This window comes from Phyllobates terribilis, unplaced genomic scaffold (assembly GCF_046119375.1).
Source record: "Phyllobates terribilis strain yellow unplaced genomic scaffold, ASM4611937v1 Scaffold_161__1_contigs__length_4309998, whole genome shotgun sequence".
NCBI lineage: Eukaryota > Metazoa > Chordata > Amphibia > Anura > Dendrobatidae > Phyllobates > Phyllobates terribilis.
This window is the reverse complement of record NW_027362921.1, coordinates 1703000-1730164: the sequence shown is the minus strand read 5'-3', so window position 1 is coordinate 1730164 and position 27165 is coordinate 1703000. Positions and strand designations below refer to the sequence as shown.

At 47.2% G+C, this 27165-nt stretch overlaps 1 long non-coding RNA gene across 4 annotated transcripts in view; it reads right to left on the bottom strand.

The window, feature by feature from the left end:
* Positions 1-8145: 8145 nt before the first annotated feature.
* The window catches only part of LOC141207880 (uncharacterized), a 69867-nt gene continuing 50847 nt past the window's right edge, over positions 8146-27165 (bottom strand). The window contains exons 3-7 of one of the 4 annotated variants that reach the window (XR_012278202.1): positions 25672-25841; positions 25386-25530; positions 11789-11913; positions 11277-11464; positions 8146-8722 (exon numbers count right to left, since the gene is read on the bottom strand). This is a non-coding gene — a long non-coding RNA (uncharacterized lncRNA). The remainder of the gene's footprint in view (positions 8723-11276; positions 11465-11788; positions 11914-25385; positions 25531-25671; positions 25842-27165) is intronic. The other 3 variants (XR_012278201.1, XR_012278203.1, XR_012278204.1) reach the window with 3 other exon arrangements.

Here is a 27165-nt window from a genome sequence, read left to right as displayed (position 1 = left end):
CGCAGCAACAGAGTCCTCATAATTTACAACATTGTATTGGAGTGGATTTTTTGAGGACCTCATTTTAGCAACTCCATTCTAGCTGATTCACTAGTGAGCCATATAGATCGGAGTGGATTTTTGAGGACCTCATTTGAGCAACTCCATTCTAGCTGATTCACTAGTGAGCCGTATCGATCGGAGTGGATTTTTGAGGACCTCATTTGAGCAACTCCATTCTATCTGATTCACTAGTGAGCAGTCTAGATCGGAGTGGATTTTTAGATGATCTCCCTGTAGCCTCTATTCTGTACAGTTCATTGCTGACCTGACTAGAATGGAGTTGCTGGAGCGATGTCCTCATAGAATCAAATCCAATCTAGACGCTCATGACTGAAACCTCCAGAATGGAGTTAATTCCAGGAGCTCCTCATAGATTCCAATCTCGTGGCATAGGAATTATAAATGTATGTATATATTGTCACTTTTTGTGACATACATAATTACACACAGCACTGATTGTTCAGTTTTGCCCAAATTTGACTTTTACTGTATTTCCACCAGTCCCAGCCACAGCAGCGACATTTCTGAAGAGTGGGCGGAGCTAGACAACATTTATGTGATCATTTCTGCCACATTTGTGATGTAAATTATGATAATGTCCACCCGCTCTTCAAAATACAGGTGCTGACCAGGACTGGTGGACAGACAAGAAAAGTAAAATTTTGTCAAACATGAACAATCAGAGCTTTGTGTAAGTTTTTAAACTATGAAAAGTGATAATATAAAAAAAAACACTTTTTTAATTTAACAAAAAAAAGCTTTCTACCTCTCACCTTTTATTAAATACTGACATGCAAAATTTGTTTCTTCATGAATTGTGGCTGTAATCTTGTATAATGTCTGCCAAGAAATAATAAAACACCCTGCAGCAACTCCAATCTATATTTTTTTTGTTTTCTTTTACATTTTAGCCCCTTTTTGTAATACAATCTTACTATTAGCGCCATATAGTAGTTTTGGCCAACATCTTGTAGTAATGTCCCCATCATGGTTCCTATATTGTGCTTATGTCCCCCATCATGGTCCGCATATTGTTTTATTGTCTCCCATCATGGCCATCTTGTAGAAATATCCTCTTACCTGGTCCCCTTTTTGTAGCAATCTCACCATTCGGCTCCCTATCTCACAGTAACGTGTCCCTTTCTGGTCCCCTTTTTGTAGTAATGTCTCTTTGCAGTAATGTCAAGATCCTGATCCTCATCTTCTAGTGCTGTTCCCATCCTGGTCCCCTGCAGACATTAGCTGCTGGCCTGTGATTGACCCACAGTTGGCATTGGTATAGCTGAGCAAAGAGCTTGTCTGTGCACGGCGCCTGCAATATGTTCCACTGAAAAAGTGCTGACGTGCCACAATCCTCAAGGTGTATGGTGCCTGCGGCCTGCATGAAGCAGCCTCTGTGGCCAAATGTTTGAGACCCCCACTCGAGTCTATAAAGCTACAGCTGCCAATCAAAATACAGGGTGCCATGATATACTGAGGGGCTGCGATTGGTTTGATTAGTTATTCTGTGATGACAGAGTCTCTTTACACCCTGAGTGATTTCAGACCAATCACCTATTCTGTGGAGAAGTGATAAAGATTTACAAGACATGTGTCTTTGGTTTCAGCAACAAAGCAACAATTGTGTAGTACAAAGTGAATAAGGAAAAATCCTTTATATTACTCAGCACCATGCATCATGGTTTCAGTATTGTCAGGAAACAGAAACCACAAATCATCCTGCACTGTAATAAAACTAAAGGAGGTGTGGACAAAATGGATGAAATGGTTGGAAAATATTCATGACAGAGGCAAACAAAATGTTGGTCTGTAGTAATTTTTTCAAATATGCTTGATGTATCAACCCTTAATTCCTAGTAGGAAGGACAGTAGACGCCTATTCTTCAAGTTCCTTTGCCATGAACTTGTAATGCTTCACATGATGCAGCGAAGCAACATAAAATGCTTGCCAAAGCAAACTAGAAAAGCTATCAAATGGTGTGGTATATTCCATTTTCAGGTAATTCCAGAGCCAGGAGAAAGAAAACAAAAGCGTGGTTTTATTTCTCCAACAAACAAAGACAGGAAAACTTGAGTGTTACTGTATCATTTGTGCAGAAAATATCTGTAAAGAACATTCTTCACAAAAGATAACATGTAACTTGTGTGGAAGATCAATAAAATTGAAAAGGAAAGGTTGGAAAATAAATGTAGCTGCAGCTAGTTTAGTGCAACATTTATATACCCTTGTTTGTGTGTTTTTCATGTCTTTGTTTGAAATTTGAAAAAAAAATCGTTAAAATGATAAAAAGGATTAATCACATAGAATGCGTAACCCGGGTCTTTTAGGCCCATGTACTTACTTTTTTGGTGTTTTCTGCAAACAATTATAATTACAACTAGATGGTGGCCCGATTCTAACGCATCGGGTATTCTAGAATACCGGGCGCAATCAGCAGAGCGTAACCCCTTAAGCCCCGGAGCATTTTTCGTTTTTGCATTTTCGTTTTTGCTCCCCTTGTTCCCAGAGCCATAGCGTTTTTATTTTTTGGTCAATATGGCCATGTGAGGGCTTATTTTTTGCGGGACGAGTTGTACTTTTCAACGCCATTACTAGTTTTATCATATCCTGTACGGGAAAACAGGAAAAAAATTCCAAGTGCGGTAAAATTGCAAAAAAAGTGCAATACCACAGTGGTTTTTTATTTATTTTTTTTACCATGTTCACTGAATGCTAAAACTGACCTGCCCTTCTTATTCTACAGGTCATTACGAGTTCATAGACACCAAACATGTATAGGTTCTTTTATATTTAAGTGGTGAAAAAAAATTCCAAAATTTGGTAAAAAAAAAAATAAAAAAATAGCGCCATTTTCTAAGACCCGTAGCGTCTCCATTTTTCGTGATCTGGGGCTGGTTGATGGCTTATTTTTTGCGTGCCAGGCTGACGTTTTTATTGATAACATTTGGGGTAGATCCGATGTTTTGATCGCCCGTTATTGCATTTTATTGCAATTTTGCGGCGACCAAAAAACGTAATTCTGGCGTTTAGAATTTTTTTCTCGCTACGCCGTTTACCGATCGGAATAATTCTTTTTTTATTTTGATAGATCGGGCGATTCTGAACGCGGCGATACCAAATATGTGTATGTGGGTTTTTTTTTTATATATTTTATTTTGAATGGGGCGAAAGGGGGGTGATTTAAACTTTTATATTTTTTTTTTTTTTTTTATATTTTTAAAAACTTTTTTTTTTTACTTTTTGCTTGCTTCAATAGTCTCCATAGGAGACTAGAAGCAGCAACTGTCCGATCGCTTCTGCTACATACAAGGGATCAGCAGATCCCCTGTATGCAGCAGAAATGGTCCTGTGCTATGAGCGCCGACCACTAGGTGGCGCTCATAGCGACAAGATCATGACAACCACAGGCGTCTGCTGCAGACCCTGGGTTGTCATGCACGCCCATCGGCGACCCGCGATCACGTGACGGGGTCGCCGGTGGGCGGGGCTTATGACGCGCTACCCGGAAGCGCGCGTTAAATGCTGCTGTCGGAGATTGACAGCAGCATTTAACTGGTTAACAGCCGCGGGTGGATCGCGATTCCACCCGCGGCTGTTGCGGGCACATGTCAGCTGTAAGAATCAGCTGACATGTGCTCGGTTCAGTGAGGGCTCAGCGCCGGAGCCCTCACTGAACCGGATGTACGCAGATATGCGTACTAATACGTCCCCGGTAGTTAAGGGGTTAAATTTGGCGCCAAAATCGCTGATTGGTCGCGGCCGGCAACCGCGACCAATCAGCAAAACGGTGTTTAAATTTGGCGCCAATATCGCTGATTGGTCACGGCTGGCGGTCGCGACCAATCAGCAGAGGGGTGTTTAATTTGGCGCCAATATCGCTGATTGGTCGCGGCCGGCAACCGCGACCAATCAGCAAAGGGGTGTTTCAATTTGGCGCCAATATCGCTGATTGGTCGCGGCCGGCAACCGCGACCAATCAGCAAAGGGGTGTTTCAATTTGGCGCCAATATCGCTGATTGGTCGCGGCCGGCGACCGCGACCAATCAGCAGTGTTGTTTAAATTTGGCGCCAATCTCGCTGATTGGTCGCGGCCGGCCGCAACCAATCAGCGAACCGTCCCTCCCTTCACATTTGCCGTCAGGAGATCAGCGGCCCAAGCAGCTGATCTCCCAACGGTAGCCGCATGGAGGTCAGCGGCGCCACCCGTCGGGGTACTTGTGCTGCCAGCAGCAGGGGAGATGAGCGGCAGCTTCGCCACTGACTTCAGTCCCGCAGATGAGCCGCTAACGGCCACCATCTTTCTCTGAAATCCCGCGTCGCTGATTGGCCGCGGCCGCACCAATCAGCGACGCGGGATTTCCTGGACAGACAGACAGACGGGATAAGACGATTATATATATTAGATGTTGTGCATTTTTCATATCTTACTTTGCAATTTTGAAATAAACGTGTAAAAGTTATTTATTTGAGTTCCTCCATATGATTTGTACAAGAGCCTAAAAGGCCCGGGTTATGTGAAAGTGTATATTTCAGACGTCACGCATTCTAGGGTTAATATATATTTGGAACGACAATACCCTTAATTTAATATAATCGGCCCCACATATCCCAACATTCAATATAATGGACCCCACATAGATTTAGCTATAATATAAAAAGCCCTACAAAACCCTCCATTTAAAACAATGGGCCCCACGTAGCCCTGCAATTATTATAATGGGCCCTGCATAGCCCTCCATTTAATATAATGAGCCTCACATGGCATTTCATGTAACAGGCTACAAATAGCCTTCCCTTTGTCATTGCAGTGACACCGGAGAACACCCTTTCCTATTGGCGTGCCACCGGAGCACAACTTTTCCCGTTGGCGTGCCACCAGAGCATCCCTTTCCCATTGGAGTGCCACCGGAGCACACCCTTTCCAGTTGACGTGCCACTGGAGCACCCCTTTCCCATTTTTTCACCTATATATGGCTATATGGACCCCTTGTGTTGAATGGAAGGATATGTGGGTCCTAATATATTATGAGAAAATCTTTGTGGAGCCCATAATATTAAATAGAGGGTTACATGGGGACCATTACATTATATATAAAGCTATGTGGTGCCCATTACATTAATTGAAGGGCTATGTGGGACCCATTATATTAAATTGAGGGCTATGTGGTGCCCATTACATTAAATGGAGGGCTTTGTGGGGCCCATTATATTAAATTAAAGGGTATATGGGGCTGTTACATTAAATTTACTGCCATGTGAGGCCCTTTATATTAAATGGAGAGCTATGTGGTACCCATTAAATTATGTGGAGGGCTATATGTGACCGCTTATATTAAATGCAGGGCAATGTGGGTCCCGTGATATTATATAGATGGCTATGTTATTGGGCCCATTATATTAAATGGAGGGTTATGTTGGACTCACTACATTAAATGTGGGGCCCAATACATTAAATTGAGAGCTATGTGGGGCACATTATATTAAATGAAGGGTTTTGTTGGGCCCATAATATATGTAAAGCTATGTGGTGCCCATTATAATAAATAGAAAGCTACAGTTGTGTTTAAAAGTGTACACACCCCGGCAGAATTTTTGCTTTCTTGGCCTTGTTTCAGAGAATATGAATGATAACAAAAAAACTTTTTCTCCACTCATGGTTATTGGTTGGGTGAAGCCATTTATTGTCAAACTACTGTGTTTTCTCTTTTTAAATCTTAATGACAACCAAAAACATCCAAATGACCCTGATCAAAAGTTCACATACCCTGGTGATTTGGCCACATGCACACAATTTGACACAAATGGGTTTGAATGGCTACTAAAGGTAACATCCTCACCTGTTACCTGTTTGCTTGTAATCAGAGTGTGTGCATAAAAGCTGAGTGAGTTTCTGGGATCTAGACAGACTCTTGCATCTCTCATCCAGCCACTGACATTTCTAAATTGTGAGTCATGGGGAAAGCAAAAAAATTGTCAACGGATCTACGGGAAAAAGCAGTTGAACTATATAGCACAGGAAAGGGATACAAACAAATATCAAAGGAATTGATAATGCCAGTCAGCAGCGTTCAAACTGTGATTAACAAATGGAAAATCAGGGGCTCTGTAAAAACCAAACCACAGTCAGGAAGACCAACAAAAATTTCGGCCACAATTGCCAGGAAAATAGTTCGGGATGCAAAGAAAAACCCACAAATAACATCAGCTGAAATTCAGGACTCTCTGAAAACTAGCAGTGTGGCTGTTTCAAGATGCAAAATAAGGAGGCACTTGAAGAAAAATGGGCTGCATGGTCGAGTCACCAGCAGAAAGTGATTACTGCGCAAATGCCACAAAGTATCTCGCCTACAATACGTCAAACAGTACAGAGACAAGCCTCAAAACTTCTGGAACAAGGTCATTTGGAGTGATGAGACCAAAATTGAACTTTTTGGCCACAACCATAAACGTTACATTTGGAGAGAGGTCAACAAGGCCTACGATGAAAGGAACACCATTCCTAAAGTAAAGCGCGGAGGTGGATCGCTGATGTTTTGGGGATGTGTGAGCTACAAAAGCACAGGAAACTTGGTAGAAGTTGAAGGAAAGATGAATGCAGCACGTTATCAGCAAATACTGGAGGCAAATTTGAACTCATCAGCCCGGAAGCTGCGCATGGGACATACTTGGACATTCTAACATGACAATGATCCAAAACACAAGGCCAAGTCGATCTGCCATTGGCTACAGCAGAACAAAGTGAAGATTCTGGAGTGGCCATCTCAGTCTCCTGACCTGAATATCATTGAGAAAATCTGGGGAGATCTCAAGCGCACAGTTCACGCTAGACAGCCCAGGAATTTACAGGAACTAGAGGCTTTTTGCCAAGAAGAATGGGCAGCTTTACCATCTGAGAAAATAAAGAACCTCATCCACATCTACCACAAAAGACTTTAAGCTGTCATTGTAGTTAGAGGGAGCAATACACGGTATTAAGAACTGGGGTATGTGAACTTTTGAGCAGGGTCATTTGGATGTTTTTGGTTGTCATTAAGATTTAAAAAGAGAAAACACAGTAGTTTGACAATAAATGGCTTCACCCAACCAATAACCATGAGTGAAGAAAAACATTTTTTGTTATCATTCATATTCTCGGAAACAAGGCCAAAAAAGGAAAAATTCTGCCGGGGTATGTGAACTTTTGAGCACAACTGTATACAGGTGCAGTAACCATACAAAAATAGCTAACATATTTACCAAAGGAATTAAAGTACATCGTGCATGTAAACAATCAAATTGTCCATAAAGTATTAGCCATATATGGTCCCCGCTAAAGAGATTGATGAACCAAAAGTAGTGGTACAGCAAGAGTACTTACTAGCGAGTGCCAAATAGTAGTGCCAGCCCCAACGTGCGTTTCGGTGTGTGCCTTCTTCCGGGTGTGCAGCATCATAAGCAGTGTGTCCCATAAATAAACATAAGGTACCAATAGCAGCAACCATAAAATAAAGAGTATTCATGAGGAACGAGTCGGCGGTAAGGATAGGACAGACCTGTGCCGATGTCATTGCAAGAACGCCGCCTCCCTAGTGTATCAGAATAGACGTGCAACCCAACACCATGCCCACTGAGGTCACATGAGCGGAGAGAAAGTAAGGGTAAACGTGCAGCCAAAAGCCACGCCCACGGAGGGTCACATAAACGGAAAGAAAGACTAAATGAGTGTGAAGCCTAAAGTCACGCCCACTAAAAGTCACATGAGCGGAGGAGCAGTCACTCAGAAGCACGCCACCCTTAATCGCAAATAGTGATGTAGGGGGAGAACGGGAGGAAGGCACGCGCATAGATGGAAAGTCACAGTTAGATATAAGAAAACCTGTCACAAAAGGTCAAAATAGAGAACAGCTCAGTGAGAGGTAAACCCAGACATATAGCACAACAGGGTACTAATTAGTATTAACTTTTACCAGACATGGAGAATATATAGTATTAACTTTTACCAAACATATCTAGGTATGACAGAAGGGGTTTAAAGCCTGGATATAAAAAAGAAGCATATATGTCAAATGACGACCTGTATGGTAAAGAATCAACAAAAAAAGTTTTATAAAATCTTAACATATACAATTTATACTATCTTAAGATATAGGTCAGGGAGAACCAGATAAGAAAGAAACAAAAAAGGGAAGGAAAACCCAAGTTGGAGATTGGGGGCCCCCTGGGGCATCAAGGACATGAATTCAACACAGGTGGCAACATGGTACCAATGATGCCAGTGATATGAGCCATGCCCTGATGTCATGGAGGAAACCCCAATAAGGATAAACAAGGAAAATGCCCCAGAAAGAGAAAAAGACATTGTAGCAAATACCCGGATCCAAAAGCTATTAAGAGTATGGATAAAGCTGAAAGACATACAGAAAAATGAACCTGCAGGTCATTTAAAAAATGAAGTTGGACAAGTCAATAACATTGGTTATATGCATATAATAAGAACATAGTATATATCCACATGAAACAAACTGATGTCCAGATGTAGTAGATATAGGCTGTTAAAGCCTAATTGTCCGCATCTTGTCTAGCGGTGCCTTCTCATCCTATTCTCTTATTTCTCCCCTTCAAAATGATGCCAGGAGGCATCCACATCCTCTTCAACATGGATAGAAGCAAGAGCCAATATCAAGGTACGGTAAGTATATACTAAAAGATGATAAATGGGACATTATTAGGATTGTAGCAACAAACACAATTAAAATAATTTTAGTTTAAAACATTATAAAAACATGATGCCAAAAATACGGCTGGAGGGGAAAAAGGGGAGGGAGATTAGAGAAATGGAGTAAAAGTCAAGGCCTCATTAAGGCCATGGGGATGTAACGTTTTCAAAGTCCAGATCCATCTTGATTCTTTTTGGGCCAGGAGTCGGCTGGTATTACCACCACGCAGGTTCAAATATATGTGGTCTATCTCCTTAACCCGAAGGATCACAAGCGTTATGGAGCTTAAAATGTTTAGGTATTGTCGTTAATAGATCCAAATTGTCTTCTGTAGCAGCTGCCATGATGTCCTGGACAAGTTCTCTCGCTCAAATTTTGAGCATCCTAGTTGTCATGCCTATATATATTAAGGAGCAGGGCCATGTAGCAAGATATATTACGCTATGTGTTGTACAGGTAATAGGGTATGTGATATCAAACTCCTTTCCAGTCGAAGAGAGAAACTTCTTAGTCTTTTCAATATTAAGGCAAGTTATACAGGAGCCGCATGGAGTGAAGCCCCAATTCCTCTTCTTATCGGTTGGTTTGATGTCAGTAATCCGTGACTGATTAGTCGGTGTATAATAGCTCCGAACCAAATGGTCCTGTAAATTTAAAGATCTACGTGCAGTGATAGATGGATTTGTAGGGAGGTATTGTTTAAGGGTGCGATCAGCCAATAGGATGAGCCAATGTTTTTTAAAAATGTCATACATCCTCTGCCATTGAGAATGGTATTGAGTCACCATTCTCACAGGATTGGCTTTCACCGATTGTCTCTTAGGATAGATTAATTGTTGACGAGTAGCATTTTTCGCTCGATTGTAGGCATACTTAATGCTTCTCTTACTGTACTCTCTATCCAAAAACCTCCCTTTCATTTCCTCTGCTCTCATTTCAAAGTCTTCAATGGTAGAACAAATCTGTCTGATTCTAAGAAACTGACTAATTGGAACTGATCTAACCACATGTCTTGGATGTGAAGAAGAGGTGTGCAAGACAGCACTGACGGCTGTCTCTTTCCGATAGACATCAGACTGTAAAATGCCAGATTCACCCCTTTTAATAGTCACATCCAAGAAATCAATCTTTTGATAATCGAATTTATACGTCAGTCTGATAATAAGTTCATTAGAATTCAGTTCTTGAAAAAAACTGAGTAGTTCTACAGATGTACCTCGCCAGATCAAAAATACATCATCAATGTACCGGGTCCAAAAAATGACCCGGTCCATTGATGAGCATCAATGTGATGAGAAGAGCTCCCTCTCCCACAGCCCCAGGAACAAGTTAGCATAAGGGTATGTGCACACGATGCAGAAATGAAGCAGAAAATTTCTGCATCATTTCTGCATCTCCCTGTCAGAAAAAACGCATGCAGATTGTGCATGCGTTTTTCCTGCAGAATACATGCGGATCCACATGCAGATTCACATGCGTTTCCGCATGCAGATTGACAAGCGCTTTCCAGGCGATTTTAGCATCACCTGGAAAGTGCTTGACAACTAGGTCACACTGTATAAATCCATGCAAACAGCATGGATTTATATAGTGTGACCCGAGAGAGTGTATATACTTACCTCCGATGGCCCCCGGTGTCCCGCTCACTCCGCTCTCCCTTGCCGGCAACTTTGAATTGAAAGACCTGCCGACGTCAGCGTCACGTGACCCGTCACATGACTCTGACGTCACCGCAGGTCCTACAACTCACTGCAAGTGCCGGGAAGCAAGCGGGAGCGCTGTGCGGGCCGACAGAAGGTAAGAATACATTTATTTTTTATTTTATTCTTTTTTTACAGCTTTTTTAATGGTACCTGGGTGTGGATGAGACTCTCCTCTCCTCCACACCCGGGTACCATCCGCACATTAGAACGCACCAATTACGCAAGTACAGATGCAGTCTTGCGGAATTGGCGCGTTCTAATGCAAGTCAATGGCGGCGAAATCGCCGCGTTTCCGCAAAATTAATTGACATGCTGCGGATTTTTGACCGCAGCGTTTACGCTGCGGAAAAATCCGCATCATGGGCACAGCACATGCGGATTTCCATTGGGGAACATTGCTTCCCTTCTACCATGCGTTTTTCATGCGTTTCCGCGGCGTTTACGCAACTGCAAAAACGCCGCGGAAACGCATGAAATACGCATCGTGTGAACTGAGCCTAAGAGGGCACACAGGCTGCCCCCATTGCTGTTCACTGGAGCTGCAGGAAGAAGGACCCATTGAAGACAAAAAAGTTTTTGGTGAGTACAAACTCCAACAGTGTTAGAATGAAGTCTCTCTCATCAAAGGTAAATTGAGACATGGAAAGGAAATGGGCAACGGCTCTCAGTCCATCACCATGGCGGATACTCGTATTTAATGACTACACATCACAAGTAACAAGAAGCATATCCTTGTCAATGTGAGTGGAGTCAATTTTTTGTAGATCAGATGTATCACGTAGATAGGAGGGAATTGTTTCCACCAAAGGTTTAAGAAATAATCCACATACTTACTGATCTCTGTGTGAGTCCTCCAATACCATCAATTATGGGTCTACCCAGAGTGGTCTTCATATCTTTATGGACCTTCCGTAACAAGTACAGCGTTGAAACAGATGGATCCTTCACCAATAATGTGTCATACAATTCCCTGGTGATAATGCCTCTCTCTATCCCAGCTAAAAGGATTTTGTTGAGTTGATCTTTGAAAGATAATAAGAGATTGAACGTCAGTTTTTTGTAACACTGATGGTCTTTAAGCATTTTATTTGCCTCTGCCTCATACATTTTAGTTGGCCACACCACAACGTTGCCACTCGTGTCAGCTGGTTTGAATATAACGTCTTTTATTGCTTTAAGACGTTTCAAACCGATGTGTTCAGACATTCTAAGGTTATCATTGTGTATATTGATAGGTATGCTATATAAATCCTCAGAAACCAGCTGAACAAAGATGTCAACGTTGGGGCATAGTGACAATGGTGGAAAAATTTTTGATTTTGGTCGTATGGATATTGGAACCTTACCTAAAGAAGGTATATTGTGTTCAGCCGCCAATCCCTCCAAAACTCTCAAAGCCTCCTGTTCCTCTGGCATTGGAAAATGCTTCTGTATATCTTCATTATGAAACAATTTTTTGAAAAGTAGAGTTCTGGCAAAAATGTATACGTCAAAGCTGTTAACTGATCAAGTCGCAGGATGGAGGTAGCATATAACAGGATGGGGGCGCACATAGCCCTCAATTTAATAAAATAGGTCCCACATAGCCAAACATTCAATATAATAGGCCCCTCATAGCTTTACATATAATATAAAGAGATCTTCAAAACCCTCCATTTAATACAGTGGGCCCCATGTAGCCATGCAAGTAAAATAATGGGTCCCACAAAGAACTCCATTTAATATAATATGACCTTTATAGCTTTCTACTTATTATAATGGGCACCACATAGCTTTACATATAACATGGGCCCCACAAAACCCTTCATTTAATATAATGTGCACCACATAGCTCTCAATTTATTATATGGACCCCATATAGCCCTCCATTTAATATAATGGGCCCCATATAGCCCTCCATTTAATATACTGAATCCAACATAGCCCTCCGTTTAATATAAGGGGTCACATATAGCCCTCCACATAATATAATGGGTACCACATAGCTCTCCATTTAATATAAAGGGCCCCACATGGCACTAAATTTAATATAACGGCCCCATATACCCTTTCATCTATAATATAACCGGGGATGTGTGTCTCTGTCTGAAGCCTTTATAGACTGCGCATGCGCGACGCGCAGTCTGGCTCCAGACAGAAGTAGGCATCCATCCGTTACAGGTAAGAGGAGTGTATGGCGCCGGAGTTCGCGGTATGCGTAGACACTGAGCGCATACCACGATCTCCGGCGCCATACTTACATACTTACCTGACCGGGAGGAGCGTTTCCGCGGCGTCTCTCTTTGCCGGAGACCGGGGGCGGAGTGAAGGCATCGGATCGGCACATGCGCATAGTGCTATCCGGCGCCATTTTACGTCTTCAGCAAAATGGCACCGGACAGTGTGGTGCTCCGGCGCCGCACTCCTTCCCCGGCATCCGACAGAACAGGACACCGCAGCGCTGTAGCACAGGGAAGAAAGGTGAGTATAAAGTGTTTATTTTTTTGTATGCGTGTACAGCATGAAAGGCATGAGGGGGCCACACATACCAGGATTGTGGGATGAGGAGACCATGCATACCAGGATTGGGGGGTGAGGGGACCATGCATACCAGGATAGGGATCTGGGGGGACCATGCATACCAGGATGAGGGGACCATGCATACCAGGATTGAGGGGGTGAGGGGACCATGCATACCAGGATTGAGGGGTAAGGGGACCATGCATACCAGGAGAGGGATCTGGGGGGACCATGCATACCAGGATGAGGGGTACCATGTATACCAGGATTGGGGGGTGAGGGGACCATGCATACCAGGATTGGGGGGTGAGGGGACCATGCATACCAGGATTGGGGGGTGAGGGGACCATGCATACCAGGATTAGGGGATGATGGGGTGCCATGCATACCAGGATTGGGGGGTGACGGGACCATGCATATCAGTATTGGGGGGGTGAGAGGACCATGCATATCAGGATTGGGGGGTGAGGGGACCATGCATATCAGGATTGGGGGATGAGAGGACCATGCATACCAGGATGAGGGGTACCATGCATACCAGGATTGGGGGGTGAGGGGACCATGCATACCAGGATTGGGGGGTGAGGGGACCATGCATACCAGGATTGGGGGGTGAGGGGACCATGCATACCAGGATTGGGGGGAGAGTGGTGCCATGCATACCAGGATTGGGGGGTGAGGGGTGCCATGCATACCAGAATAGGGATAAGGGGTGCCATGCATACCAGGATGAGGGATGGGGTGCCATGCATACAAGGATGAGGGGTACCATACATACCAGGATAGGGATGAGAGGTACCATGTATACCAGGATGGGGATGTGGAGTGCCATGTATACCAGGATTGGGGATGAGGAGAGCCATGCATACCAGGGTTGGGGATGAGAGAGCCATGCATACCAGGGTTGGGGATGAGGGGTGCAATGCATACCAGGATTGGGGATGAGGGGTGCCATGCATAGCAGGATTGGGGATGAGGGGTGCCATGCATACCAGGATTGGGGATGAGGGGTGCCATGCATACCAGGATTGGGGATGAGGGGTGCCATGCATACCAGGATTGGGGATGAGGGAGCCATGCATACCAGGACCAGGATTGGGGATAAGGGAGGCATGCATACCAGGATTGGGGATGAGGGGTGCCATGCACACCCGGATTGGGGATGAGGGGTGCCATGCATACCGGGATTGGGGATGAGGGGGCCATGCATACCGGGATTGGGGATGAGGGGTGCCATGCATACCGGGATTGGGGATGAGGGGTGCCATGCATACCGGGATTGGGGATGAGGGGTGCCATGCATACCGGGATTGGGGATGAGGGGTGCCATGCATACCGGGATTGGGGATGAAGGAGCCATGCATACCGGGATTGGGGATGAGGGGGGCCATGCATACCGGGATTGGGGATGAGGGGGGACATGCATACCGGGATTGGGGATGAGGGGTGCCATGCATACCGGGATTGGGGATGAGGGGTGCCATGCATACCGGGATTGGGGGTGAGGGGTGCCATGCATACCGGGATTGGGGATGAGGGGTGCCATGCATACCAGGATGAGGGACACCATACATACCAGGATAGGGATGAGGGATGGGGTACCATACATACCAGGATAGGATGAGGAGTACCACACATACCTGGATAGGGATGAGGAGTACCACACACACCAGGATTGGGATGAGGGGGCCACGCATACCAGGATTGGGGGGTGAGGGGTGCCATGCATACCAGGATTGGGGGTGAAGGGTGCCATGCATACCAGAATTGGGGGTGAGGAGTGCCATGCATACCAGGATTGGGGGTGAAGGGTGCCATGCATACCAGGATTGGGGGTGAGGGGTGCCATGCATACCAGGATTGGAGGTGAGGGGTGCCATGCATACCAGGTTAGGGGTGAGGGGTGTCATGCATACCAGGATAGGGGTGAGGGGTGCCATGCATACCAGGATAGGGGTGAGGGGTGCCATGCATACCAGGACAGGATGGGGGCAGCACAAATACCAGGAGGGGGGTAGCACATACCAGCATGGGAGACCATATACCAATAAAAATGCTTGCCACACAGGCGTAGAACGGGTTCAATAGCTAGTTTAATATAATGGGCCTCACATAGCCCTCCATTTAATGTAATGGATACCACATAGCCCTCAAATTAATATAATGGATCTGACATACCCCTTCAATTAATGTAATGGGCATCACATAGCTTTACAAATAAAATAATGGGCCAAATATAACCCTCCATTTAATGTTATGAGCCCCACATGGATTTTCTTATAATATATTGGAACCCACATAGCCCTCCATTCAATATAAGGGGTCCCATATAGCCCTCCATTTATTATAATGTGCCCTACCTACATAGCCTTCCATTTAATATAATGTGACCCACAAAACCCTTCATTTAATACAATGGGCCCCATGTAGCCCTGTAATTAATATAATGGGTCCCACAAAAAACTCCATCTATAATATAACTAGAGATGCTTACCTCTGTCTCAAGCTTTTATAGACTGCGCAAGCACGACACATCTGTGCAGTCTGGCTCCAGACAGAAGAACGCATGTAGGTGTTACAGCTAAGAGGAGTGTGTATGGAGCCGGAGATCGCGGCATGCGTAGACAATGAATGCATACCCCGATCTTTGGCGCCATACTTACCTGATCGGGAGGAGCATTGCTGCGGCGCCACTCTTTTCTCTGTGTGCCCGCTAGTAAGGAGAATGAATATTCAGTGCTCCTCACTCCCATGGGCGTCGGGAGCAGTGAATATTCATTTTCTTTAGCAACAGGCACACGCAGGAGTTGCAGCAGCCATCTCCTGCCTCCTGTGTCAGCTCCTGTGCCGCTTCCCCCACAGTGTTTGTGTGTATGTATGTATGTGTAGCACCCTGAGGACTCGGCTGCTACAGGGGTATTACACCTCAAGCCAGAGGTGTGGTATTCCACTCCCGGGTAAGGATGGAGTGTGGAACTGAGCTCAGATAGCTGCATACACTACATACATCCCATTTCCGAGGGACAGAACAATGGTACTCCCACTAGATATATGTGCAGGTACGACAGTGTCTGTCCGTGGCTGGAGTGGGAGGGGGGTGGAACATCCCAGTAGTGTAGGGGCAGATAGGGGGAGCAGTCTGGGTAAAGTTAGGAGCTCATTGGGTGCTGGTCACCTGAGCTCACACATAGAGGGAGTATATAAGGTGGGCACCATCTTAGGACAGGGTCAGTCAGACAGTCAGTCTTTTGTAGAGCAGAGGAGAAGAGCAGAGAAGCTCAGCCAGCTCCAAGGCCAAGTCTGAGAGAGAGAGAGAGGAGAAAAGAAAGGCCCAGAGAGGGGAGAAGAAGGAACCCCAAGAACCCAGAATTCAAGCAGAAGGGTGAAGGGTTGGCAACAAGGGTACCGGATCCCAAGCTGGCAGAGGCCAAAGCACACCTTAGCGAGGAACCGGAGGTCGTGGGCAGGATCTGTCACGACCCTCACCAAATCCACTAGAAAGGCACACCAAGTATAGGGTCAGGGAACCCAGAGAAGAGGTTTGACCAACAAGAGACCCGAGGGAGCCGGACATAAGTGGATCCCTGGTGGGAACGGCCAGTAGAAAGGAAAGTCAGAAAGGGAGCTCAGGATCACGCTCCAGAATTGCTTGGGAGTTGGCCGAGTCCAGGACATGGCGGACGCAGCACGGCTCGGGTGGTCACTCAAGGCCAGAGTGACCAAAAGAACAGCAGTAAGTAAAAACCCTGAACTGCACAGCCCGACTCTGAGTCTTCTTCCTGCACCTCCACAACCACCATCCTCTACATCTGACCCCCTGAGGCTATACCCCTCCCGTTGGGGGTTATACTACCAGAGCTGCACACACACCACCAGCCTCAGCGGACCCTTCTGCAGCGGCGGCCTTATTGACCGCAAATCAACGGGTGGCGTAGTCGACACTAAGAACACCTAACAACATCTGCAAGGACTGCCGCACACTGAGTTTGACACCCTGGGCACGGACCGGGTCACCGCCACTCGGAGACTACAACCCCCATCTGATCCGGCTCCGGGTATTCCCAAACAACATGGCCCAGGGGGCGCGTCAACTTTGGCGTAGTCGGCAGGATCACGTGCCCGCAACAACCGGGTACTGCGTGCCTGAAGAAAAGTTCACATTTACCTCAAAACGAAGTCTCCCGCCGGTTCCGGAGGGTCCCCGCCATCGGACCCCATCACAGGTCGATTCCCGCCGGTTGCCCGCCATTTGCAGCTTTTTCCCGCCATCCACGGAGTTTCCCGCCACTGGGAGACGTTTCCCGCCATCAGAGGAGATTTCCCGCCTTGGAAGAGCGGACGCCATTATGGGCGTGCCAGAGGGTGGCAAGAGGCCACCTCCCATCGTGGGCCAGGTCGAAGAATGGCGCCAAAAGCGGAAACCGCCCCCACTAACAGAGACTGTGATGCTAGAGATGTCCATCAGCGTGAAGGAACTGCCCCTGGAACTGACAATCACTAAGTTGCCCCGGGACCACCCTCAATGTGGGCGGAGACAGAACAAAAGAGCGAAGATGGGTGCCGCCTGGAGGAGTCTGGAGAGAGCGCACCCGGAGACGAGAAGTCTGGAGAGGAGTATGGAGAAAGCACACCCGGAGATGGAGGGAGAGTCAGGCAGCACCGACCCAGTGGTCAGGAGCCTGCTGCAAGCCACGACCCCACTAGGCCTGGTGGAGATCCTGGCGCAGCTCCCCCGAGACCGGGAGCATGCACAGACCGCGCTGGAGGGCCTCGCACGGAGGATGGCCGAGGTGCAGCGAGAAACGCTGGCGGAGTGGAGCCGAGAGATGGCCCAGCAGACCGGAACCCGTCAACGGAGCACGCCACTCGAGACAGACCGCCTCTGAGGATGGTGCAGGAGGAGTGAAGGCCGGAGACGGCGCCGAGGAGGGAGCTGAACAGACGGAGGCAGGTAAAGGGGACGTTACTACCCCGAGCCGAGAAACCGTGAGCCTGCCCCAGCTCCCCGTCGCAGAGCCCGAAATTCCCCCTGCCGTGCCCGTCGCTGCATCGTCACCGCTCCCGACTAGGCCCCAAGCAGAAGCCGCAGCCGCGACCCCTGTGACGTCACGCGCCTCAACCCTGAGGGCGGCCAAGCAGGAAACAACATCGGCCTGGTCGCAAGGTCTAGTGCCCCCGGGCGCTGCAGTTCCAACAGCGCCCTACCTCCACCGAACCACCGGCCTGGTCGCAGGGCCAAGTAACCCCGGGCGCCGCCGTACTAACGGTGCCCTTTACGTTTAGGGTGCCCCAGGCCTGGTCGCAAGGCCTGGTGAACCCGGGCGCCGCTGCCACCACCGCGCCATCAACATCTAGAGTGCCGCACCTGGGTGAAGACTTATTTGCCCAGCACACGTGCCCGGATGGGCAGCCCTTTATATGGCCACCGGAGTATTATCAACTGGAACTCCAAAAGGCAAGGCCCCTGAGCGAGCCCATGATTCCGGCTCCGAAGCCCGTCAAGAGGACCCCGCTCCCGCTGGAGGAGGCACAGTTCGAGTGGGACCCCACTGGAGAAGACCTCATGGGGTTCACCCAAGAAACTCGGGCGGCCGCAGCGGAGCGTGCGGAGTGCTGCCGCCAGCAGCTAGAGGTCTTCGAACGAGAACGGAGAGAGAGGCGGGTCCGTGAGCAGCAGATGCAGGTACAGAGCGCAGAGCAGAAGAGCCGGACCCGGAGGAACCCCCGTGCAGCTCATGGTCCCCGTGCCACCGGGACTGTGATTAAATTCCAATTGCAGCACGGGTGGGGCTTCATCAGGGATCACCACACCCCAGGCGACGTCTTCGTGACCAGAAGAGACGTTGAGTCCCACCTACCGGAGGGACACAGAGGTCGTGACCTATACGTAGGGGATGAGGTCATATTCACCCGGCACAAGTGTGCCAAAGGACCCTACGCCCTCCATGTACACCGACTGACGGAGGAGGAGCTGCGGTGTGAGGAGAAGCAAGAGGACCCGGACGGGTCTGAAGCTTACCAGCGAGAAGGAGCAGGAGGACGCCGTCATTAAAGTACGGTATCGTGAGACTGTATATAGTTACCCGTCGGGGTATCAGAACTGTTGCTAATTTAAATATGTTCCCCGTTGGGACAAGTATAAACTGAAACCCGTGTGTCCCTGTTCCCACTGACCGAGGACTGAGAGCGGTCATCCTTCCCTTATACCTGGCCGAGGACTGAGAGCGGCCATTTCCCCTTGTACATAGTTGCGCTTCCTAAGGCGCCCCCTACTGGTTTTATAGGAAACTACAAGAGACTGTCACACTTTACCCGGTCACAAGTTGCACCGTGGCCGGAGGAATAAGAAAGTTTATTATGAAAAAGTCTTTTGCTGCTAATATATATATGCTGTTTATATGTTTTATATGTTGATGTTTTATGAAAAAATGTGTATGTTTGTGGATGTTTTTGTTTTCTTACAGCCCGAGGACGTGCTGTGATTTACCAGGGGGGAATGTAGCACCCTGAGGACTCGGCTGCTACAGGGGTATTACACCTCAAGCCAGAGGTGTGGTATTCCACTCCCGGGTAAGGATGGAGTGTGGAACTGAGCTCAGATAGCTGCATACACTACATACATCCCATTTCCGAGGGACAGAACAATGGTACTCCCACTAGATATATGTGCAGGTACGACAGTGTCTGTCCCTGGCTGGAGTGGGAGGGGGGTGGAACATCCCAGTAGTGTAGGGGCAGATAGGGGGAGCAGTCTGGGTAAAGTTAGGAGCTCATTGGGTGCTGGTCACCTGAGCTCACACATAGAGGGAGTATATAAGGTGGGCACCATCTTAGGACAGGGTCAGTCAGACAGTCAGTCTTTTGTAGAGCAGAGGAGAAGAGCAGAGAAGCTCAGCCAGCTCCAAGGCCAAGTCTGAGAGAGAGAGAGAGGAGAAAAGAAAGGCCCAGAGAGGGGAGAAGAAGGAACCCCAAGAACCCAGAATTCAAGCAGAAGGGTGAAGGGTTGGCAACAAGGGTACCGGATCCCAAGCTGGCAGAGGCCAAAGCACACCTTATCCAGGAACCGGAGGTCGTGGGCAGGATCTGTCACGACCCTCACCAAATCCACTAGAAAGGCACACCAAGTATAGGGTCAGGGAACCCAGAGAAGAGGTTTGACCAACAAGAGACCCGAGGGAGCCGGACATAAGTGGATCCCTGGTGGGAACGGCCAGTAGAAAGGAAAGTCAGAAAGGGAGCTCAGGATCACGCTCCAGAATTGCTTGGGAGTTGGCCGAGTCCAGGACCTGGTGGACGCAGCACGGCTCGGGTGGTCACTCAAGGCCAGAGTGACCAAAAGAACAGCAGTAAGTAAAAACCCTGAACTGCACAGCCCGACTCTGAGTCTTCTTCCTGCACCTCCACAACCACCATCCTCTACATCTGACCCCCTGAGGCTATACCCCTCCCATTGGGGGTTATACTACCAGAGCTGCACACACACCACCAGCCTCAGCGGACCCTTCTGCAGCGGCGGCCTTATTGACCGCAAATCAACGGGTGGCGTAGTCGACACTAAGAACACCTAACAACATCTGCAAGGACTGCCGCACACTGAGTTTGACACCCTGGGCACGGACCGGGTCACCGCCACTCGGAGACTACAACCCCCATCTGATCCGGCTCCGGGTATTCCCAAACAACATGGCCCAGGGGGCGCGTCATATGTATATACACTGCTCAAAAAATAAAGGGAACACTTAAACAACAGAATATAACTCCAACTAAATCAAACTTCTGTGAAATCAAACTGTCCACTTAGGAAGCAGCACTGATTGACAATCAATTTCACATGCTGTTGTGCAAATGGAATAGACAATAGATGGAAATTATTGGCAATTATCAAGACACCCTCAATAAAGTAGTGGTTCTGCAGGTGGGGACCACAGACCACATCTCAGTACCAATGCTTTCTGGCTGATGTTTTTGTCACTTTTGAATGTTGGTTGTGCTTTCACACTCGTGGAAGCATGAGACGGACTCTACAACCCACAGAAGTTGCTCAGGTAGTGCAGATCATCCAGGATGGCACATCAATGCGAGCTGTGGCAAGAAGGTTTGAGGTCTGTCAGCGTAGTGTCCAGAGGCTGGAGGCGCTACCAGGAGACAGGCCAGTACACCAGGAGACGTGGAGGGGGAGCCCTGCAAAATGACCTCCAGCAGGCCACAAATATGCATGTGTCTGCACAAACGGTTAGAAACCGACTCCATGAGGGGGGTATGAGGGCCCGACGTCCACAGATGGGGGTTGTGCTCACAGCCAAACACCGTGCAGGACGCTTGGCATTTGCCACAGCCCTGTGCTCTTCACAGATGAAAGCAGGTTCACACTAAGCACATGTGACAGACGTGACAGAGTCTGGAGACGCCATGGAGAGCGATCTGCTACCTGCAACATCCTTAAGCATGACCGGTTTGGCAGTGGGTCAGTAATGGTGTGGGGTGGCATTTCTTTGGAGGGCCGCACAGCCCTGCATGTGCTCGCCAGAGGTAGCCTGACTGCCATTAGGTACTGAGATGAGATCCTCAGACCCCTTGAGAGACCATATGCTGGTGTGGTTGGCCCTGGGTTCCTCCTAATGCAGGACAATGCCAGACCTCATGTGGCTGGAGTGTGCCAGCAGTTCCTGCAAGATGAAGGCATTGAAGCTATGGACTGGCCCGCCCATTCCCCAGACCTGAATCCGATTGAGCACATCTGGGACATCATGTCTCGCTCCATCCACCAACGTCACATTGCACCACAGACTGTCCAGGAGTTGGCGGATGCTTTAGTCCAGGTCTGGGAGGAGATCTCACAGGAGACCATCCACAACCTCATCAGGAGCATGCCCAGGCAAAAAAGTGTGAAACAACAGAAAATATGTCTTATATTATAGGTTCTTCAAAGTAGCCACCTTTTGCTTTGATGACTGCTTTGCACACTCTTGGCATTCTCTTGATGAGCTTCAAAAGGTAGTCACCGGAAATGGTTTTCACTTCACAGGTGTGCCCTGTAAGGTTTAATAAGTGGGATTTCTTGCCTTATAAATGGGGTTGGGACCATTAGTTGTGTTGTGCAGAAGTCAGGTGGATACACAGCTCATAGTCCCACTGAATAGATTGTTAGAATTTGTATTATGGCAAGAAAAAAGCAGCTAAGTAAAGAAAAACGAGTGGCCATCATTACTTTAAGAAATGAAGGTCAGTCAGTCTGAAAAATTGGGCAAACTTTGAAAGTGTCCCCAAGTGCAGTTGCAAAAACCATCAAGCGCTACAAAGAAACTGGCTCACATGAGGACCGCCCCAAGAAAGGAAGACCAAGAGTCACCTCTGCTTCTGAGGATAAGTCTATCCGAGTCACCAGCCTCAGAAATCGCAGGTTAACAGCAGCTCAGATTAGAGACCAGGTCAATGCCACACAGAGTTCTAGCAGCAGACACATCTCTACAACAACTGTTAAGAGGAGACTTTGTGCAGCAGGCCTTCATGGTAAAATAGCTGCTAGGAAACCACTGCTAAGGACAGGCAACAAGCAGAAGAGACTTGTTTGGCCTAAAGAACACAAGGAATGGACATTAGACCAGTGGAAATCTGTGATTTAGTCTGATGAGTCCAAATTTGAGATCTTTGGTTCCAACCAACGTGTCTTTGTGGGATGCAGAAAAGGTGAGCGGATGGACTCTACATGCCTGGTTCCCACCGTGGAGCATGGAGGAGGAGGTGTGATGGTGTGGGGGTGCTTTGCTGGTGACACTGTTGGGGATTTATTCAAGATTGAAGGCATACTGAACCAGCATGGCTACCACAGCATCTTGAAGCGGCATGCTATTCCATCCGGTTTGCGTTTAGTTGGACCATCATTTATTTTTCAAAAGGACAATGACCCCAAACACACCTCCAGAATGTGCAAGGGCTATTTGACCAAGAAGGAGAGTGATGGGGTGGTACGCCAGATGACCTGGCCTCCACAGTCACCAGACCTGAACCCAATCGAGACGGTTTGGGGTGAGCTTGACAGCAGAGTGAAGGCAAAAGGGCCAACAAGTGCTAAGCATCTCTGGGAACTCCTTCAAGATTGTTGGAAGACCATTTCCGGTGACTACCTCTTGAAGCTCATCAAGAGACTGCCAAGAGTGTGCAAAGCAGTCATCAAAGCAAAAGGTGGCTACTTTGAAGAACCTAGAATATAAGACATATTTTCAGTTGTTTCACACTTTTTTGTTAACTATATAATTCTACATGTGTTAATTCATAGTTTTGAAGCCTTCAGTGTGAATGTACATTTTTCATAGTCATGGAAATACAGAAAAATCGATAAATGAGGTGTGTCCAAACTTTTGGTCTGTACTGTATATACATTCAGGAGACCTTGCTTATAAAAAGGGTGCGAAGCTTAGAGCTTCATTTAGGCCCCGCGGAGTCCAGAGTAAGAATGCATCTGGCCTCTTTATGGGCCAGAAGTTTTGCGGCATTGCCTCCCCGGGAGCCAAGATGTAACACATCTATTCCATGCACCTTCAATGTCCTTGGGTCCAAATTATGTACGGCCCGGACGTGGCGTAGTAATGTGTTGAGATCCCGGGATCATCCGCCGTCTTGGCCGTGCTAATGTCCCGCGAGTGCTCCTGCACCCTGACTCATAGCTCTTGCGTAGTCAGTCTAATGTATATCAGGAAGCAGCCACAAGTGGCATGATAGACGACATTGGTGGTACCACACGAGATGTAATTCGTAATCCTAAATACAAGAGAGCCGTCAGATGATGCAAAGGATGCACTTCGGAAGAAATTGGCGCAGGCAAGACAGTGGCCACAGGGAAAGCAAACCACAGTGGGTCCGAAATGAGTTTGATGGAGATGGAACATAGTTGGAGGACACCAAGAGATCTCCCAAGTTTTTGGCCCGCCGAGCCTTCATCAGTGGGGGATTACCAAGGTGGCTTCGCAGGGAGGGCTCCATGCCAAGCATACCCCAATGTTTAGTCAAAATCGTCCGAATAGAGTCCCATTCGTGATTGAAGGTAGAAATATAGCGGGTACCTTCTTGTTCTTTCACCGCCTCCCCCGAACAGGCTGGGTACAATAACTGGTTACAGGGAGTTCCCCGTGCCATCCGATAGCCACGGTCGATGCTCCTGTTACTATATCCACGATTCCTAAAACGATCAGCCAGATCTGCGGCTTGTGTCTCAAATTTAGTCAGTGGAGCAAATCCGCCTCATCCTGTCCGACCGGGACGGCCCTAATCTTCGATGAATTATGTGCGGACTCAGTGTTTCAAAGCATTTACTGCCATAGGTTTGCTGTAGACGTCAGTCTGAATAGCGGAGTGGGCATCCACCTCCAGAGTGACGTCAAGAAAATCAACGCATTTAGCATGATGTGTATAAGTGAGTTTGATCCCAAGTGAGTTAGAAATGAGTCGCACCATAAAATTATCAAGCTCCTTCACCGTCCCCCGCCAAAAAAATAAAATGTTATCGATGTATCTCAGCAAAGACTCAACCTGGTCCATGCCCCGCGCCCTCATCACCAAAGAGGTCCCTCTCCCATGCCCCAAGGAAGAGGCTGGAGTACGAGGGCGCGCAGGCCGCCCTCATGGCTGTGCCTCGCTTTTGGAGATACACCATATCTTTAATTAAAAAATAATTATGTGAGAGGACGAGGTGAAGGAGCTCAAGGATAAATTCAAGCGATGGGCGGTCCAGGTCGGAGGTTCCGAGGAAGAGGCGGACCACTTAAGGCCCAGATCATGGCTGATACAAGTGTACAGGCTCTCAACATCGGCCGTCACCATCAGAGTGCCGTCCTCCACAAGGATGCTATCAACCCGAGTAAGGACGTTCGTTGTGTCCTTTATATATGGTGGATAAACTCAACAAGGGGCCTGAGATGTCTGTCAATGTATTTGCATATCAATTCGCATAGGCCTCCCAAACCAGGCACGATTGGACGTCCCGGGGGGCTGACAGCATCCTTGTGGATCTTGGGGAGGAGATAGAAGGTAGCCGTTTTTGGAAACTGCATTGTAAGAGCCTCCACTGTTTTCTTGTTGATAACTCCTTGTTCACAGGCATGAGCCAGGATCCCCTGGAGCACCGCGGAGAACGTTGCTGTTGGTTTAAAAGATAATTTAGTATAGATGTTGAGCCCCGTAATTGGCGAAGTGTCTCCTTTTCATATTTGGAAAAGGGCCATAACACTATGTTCCCTCACTTGTCTGCCGGTTTAAAGAACACGTCTTGAAGAGACTGCAACTGTTGAATGGCTACATGTTGAAAGTGTGTCAAATTATCAAATCTCCGGCGTGTGGAGAGACGTCTAAGGTCCTCCGTGACCAATCGCACAAATATCTCCACAGCCGGACTGAGGGACAAGGGTGGGAAACATGTGGATTTAGGGTACAAGCATTGTAATGACCCACCTGTTGAAAGAGTTCCCTGCTTCAAAAGGAAGTCCTCTAAATTTTGTAGGGCCTCTTCCTCCACAGCGCTCATAGGGTCTCCATCACCACGCGACCTTGAATGGAGTTTATGGAGAATCAGTTTGCGGGCAAACATGTGGAGGCTCTTGAGAGCAGTGAAAAAAAGAATGGCATTTGTTGGTGAAAATGATAGGCCTCTCCCAAGAACTTCCACCTGTGCAGCAGATAGTATACAGTATGTGTAGATAGGTTAATGATACGGAGCCCCCCCCTGGGATACACCAACCTGGAATGGAGTCGTCTGTTTCCTTCTGTTATTGAGTCTAGTCTGGACCCTTTGTGGCGGGTAGGTGGGTTGTCTGGCACTGAGAGCCTGATGGTTCCAGAGGGAAACGGTCATCTGTAGACGTCAATGACGCTGTTGATACCGAACGTGAGCGGGAATAGTTGCTGTTCCTAAAACGAGAGAGTGTGACGTCTCAGATGGAAACCTCCATCTATAAACACTCGACGTCTGTTTATCCCGTATATCACGTTGTAATTTTTGGTCTTACTTGAATAAATTTCTTTGACCCACTTTTGGGATTCAGCGTCAATGTCGTCATTTAGTTTCTTCAGATCGTCACCAGTCATGTCTCTCTTGAGCTGGATCTGAAGCTGCTCAATTTCAGTTTCAATCTCTGAAAGGGATGCCTCATTCATCTTCTTTTTACTCACTCTTTTCTCCTTTGTCCTCATACGGCTTGAGTCGGCAGGTTTTCGTGATACACCAGTCCACTGGTAACTGGTGTATTTGCGACTCTTTTTGTATAATATACTGGGCCTCCGTTTGACTCAATTTAATATAGTAGGTCCCACATAGCCCTACAATTAATGTATTGGGCACCACATAGCTTTACATATAATATAATGGATCTTACCTACCCCTCCATTTAATGTAATGGGCCCCACTTAGATTTTCTAATAATATATTGGCAGCCACATAGCACTCCATTCAATATAAGGGGTCCCAATTAGCCCTCCATTTATTAAAATGTGCCCTACATAACATTCCATTTAATATAATTGGAACCGCAAAACCCTTCATTTAATATAATCGGCCCCACATAGCCCAACATTCAATATAATGGACCCCACATAGATCTACCTATAATATAAAGAGCCCTACAAAACCCTCTATTTAACACAATCGGCCCCACGTAGCCCTGTAATTATTATATTGGACCTCGCATAGCCCTCCATTTAATATAATGAGCGCCACATGGCATTCCGTATAACAGGCCACACCCTCCCTTTGCCATTGCAGTGCCATCGGAGCACACCCTTTCCCGTTGGCGTGCTATCGGAGCACACCCTTTTCCATTGGCTTGTCACCAGAGCGCACCTTTTCCCATTGGCATGCCTCCATTCAATATAAAGGATCCCATATAGCCTTCCATTTATTAGAATACACCCTACATAGCCTTCCCTTTAATATAATCAAACCCACAAAACTCTTTCTTTAATATAATATAATGGATCCCATACAGCCCTCTATTTAACATACTGCGTCCAACTTAGCCCTCCATTTAATATAAGGGGTCACATATAGCCCTCCACATAAATTAATGGGTACCAATAGCTCTCCATTTAATATAAAGGGCCCCACATGGCACTAAATTTAATATAATGACCCCATATACCCTCTAATTTAATATGATGGGCCCCACATAGCCCTCCATTTAATTTAATGGGTACCACATAGCCCTCAAATTAATATAATGGTTCCGACATAGCCCTT